Consider the following 2883-nt stretch of genomic DNA (forward strand, 5'->3'; position numbering starts at 1 on the left):
GGGGGGGGGGGATGCACCGCAAAGATTCTGGGTAATGTAGTCCTTGGTAACAAACATATCTGGGATTCTAGGCATCATAGCCAGCCTGTCATGGGGAGGCCTTGCGGTATTGTACTGTACTGTGGGAGAACGCTGAGTATTCTGGGTATAGTAGTCATTGCTCAGGCAACATGTAAAGGACTCTGGGAATTGCAGCGTGTTGCTGTGCTGAGACTTACGCACATCGTAGCCTTTGCGAGGGTTGTGGCGCTGTCTTCAGCACAACCATAGTCCTTGGAGAAACATGCCATATTCAGGGTACCATAGTCATTACAGGGGTACGCTGTAGATTACAGGTATGGTCTTAGCCGCCGAGGATTCTAAGTAATTTACTTGCTGGGAAAAATTTGGCGAACATTTTGGGTATTCGCGCCTACTGTGAATTGATTCTGGGTATGGTAGTCCAGGACAAAATCCTGCCGCAGAGTCCGGGTATTGTAGTCCCTACTGAGAATTCTGGGTATGTAGCCCTGTGGGCTTGCGGTGCATTCTGGGTATGGTAGTCCACTGGAAAACGGACGCTTCTGACTATGTAGTCCACCCTTCCAAGGAGTCTGTCTGTGGTCGTCCAGGAGGAAATCATGCCAAGGCTTGTGGGTATCATAGTTCTGTGGGCCTGGTAGAATTCTGTTTATGATATCAATAGGAAAACTACTCCCCGCACTTTGGGTAGGTAGTCCTGCAACCCGGCGCAGGATTGTAGGTATGGTAGTTCGGCGGAAATCACGCCAAGGATTCTGGGTACCATAGTCCTGCAGTCAGGGAGAGTCTGGAGTCCTCCAGCCGGCCCGTGCTGAGCGAGTTTTTCCTCTTATGTTGCTAGTCCCCTGGCTTCTGTACCCTGGTAAGCTGTGTGCCCTCTTCCGTTTTCCATGTGCTCTTCCAGCCATGAAAGGAGGACAGGAGTACGGGCTGCAAGAGCAGTGGAATATGCCACAGGGCGGGGTCCTGTGGGAACACTGAACGATGAATAAATGAGATGCTTTGGAGAGTGGGGCGGGCGCTGGCTCCAAGCTGCTCCTCTCTGTGCTTCGGCGAGGCTGGCGCTGCACAGGTTGGATCCAATTACCTTGGATCCTTAGCACCAGGGCTGGGGCATCCTCTCGCTCCAGGGGTGGGGCTGGGGCAGGCGCAGCAACCCTGCAACTTCGCATTGTTTTGCGCAAAAAATACGTTAAAATTCCATGAAATATTGAGTTGTAGACTGCATCTCTTACAAATGAAATAAATCAGACACATAAGCTTAAATATCACATTATATCTCTTACATGAGAAACAAAAAGAAGAAAGAGCAAAATAAAAAATATTGTAGATTATAGGAAATAGGGAGATAGGCCCTTCTCAAAGGTAAGGGGAATGGGCCGGGGTATGGCTCAGTGGAGCAGCACTTGAACAGCATGTGGGAAGTCCCCAGCACCACAAAAAAGTCAGAAAGAAACCACGGGGGGGAAAATCATGTGTCAATGGGGACGAGGCTCAAGAGATGAAGAGAGGTGGGAGGAAGGGCATCAAGCCTGGAGAGATTTTCCTGATGGGCAATGTTTTCTGCACATTAACAAACATCACTGGGGCTGGGGATTTAGCTCAGCGGCAAAAGCGCCTGCCTGGCAAGCGCAAGGTCGTGAGTTCGGTTCCTGGTACCGGAGAAAAACCAAAAAAACAAAACAAAAAAAAAAAAACATCACTGCTAGGAGCATTTAGGACTTCTTCTGTCCCTAAGTAGACAACACCTGGAAGCTTGTCCTTAAAATTCTTATAGACCTGTTCATGTACCTCTTTGTTTGAGAGGTACTAATTTGTCTCCTTTTGCTAAAATAAACCTTGTCCGTGAATGTATTAAAAATGATATTCAGCCAAAATATTGGAAGGAAATTACACTATAAAGTAGTGTACTTTATAGTTTTCTTAGTATAAGATCTGTGAAGGGAGGAAGGAGGGAGTAGTAGTTGTCTGTGCAATGTGTCCCCTAGAAAGAGGATAACCTTGCCTGCCACCTCCCAATTTTACTCTAACTCATTGCTTTTTTCATTAGTCAATATCTAAGTTTTGACTTGAAGGGGTTTCCTTTTGTTTTAACTTTAATTATCAAATACTAATTGTATATATTTATAGGATGCATTGTTCTATGACTATATACATTTACATTATCAATTGACTTAATAAAGCAAATTAACATATTCATCAACTCTTGCACTTCTCCACCTGGATGAATGTGGACAGATTTTATTACAGTTACATCACAATAATAATGTTGAAGAAATACCTTTCTCCTAAACCAAAATTCAACCCTAATGGAGGCTTTTTAGTATCAAATGTTCTATACACTTTAATAACATATTGAGTTTTTTCCTGAGGATATGTAAAGATATTTTTAAAACTATTAATCTTTCTAATGACTTACTTAGGATATTCTTTGCTCAATTTTTTTTTCAGGGTCTCACTACATAGTTCATGCTGGCCTTGAACTCACTTGTAGCCCAGGCTGACCTTGAACTCACAGCAATCCTGCCTTAGCCTCTTGAATGCTGGGATTACAGGCATGTGCCACCGTGCCCACTTCTTTGCTCAAATTTTGTTTTGAGTATTTATAGCAAGCTCGTATGAACAACATAGAAAGGGCACTTTGATTTTGTTTTCCAATTTTGTTTCTTTTTGTCTTTTTGAGGCAGGGTTTCACTATGCAGTTCAGGTTGGCCTTGAACTCACTTTGTAGCCCAGGCTGGCCTAGAACTCACAGCAATCCTCCTTCCTCAGCCTCCTGGGTGCCGGGATTGCAGGTATGTGCCATCTCACCCAGCTGATTTTATTTTCTGTATTCTATTTTATTTAAGATATTCTGAATAG

The 2883-nt window shown here is 44.2% G+C and overlaps 1 pseudogene; it reads right to left on the minus strand.

Moving 5' to 3' along the window:
- The window catches only part of LOC102007650, a 5048-nt pseudogene extending 4758 nt beyond the window's left edge, over positions 1 to 290 (minus strand).
- Positions 291 to 2883: the final 2593 nt, after the last annotated feature.

This window comes from Chinchilla lanigera, unplaced genomic scaffold (assembly GCF_000276665.1).
Source record: "Chinchilla lanigera isolate Chin_1 unplaced genomic scaffold, ChiLan1.0 scaffold00069, whole genome shotgun sequence".
Classification (NCBI taxonomy): domain Eukaryota; kingdom Metazoa; phylum Chordata; class Mammalia; order Rodentia; family Chinchillidae; genus Chinchilla; species Chinchilla lanigera.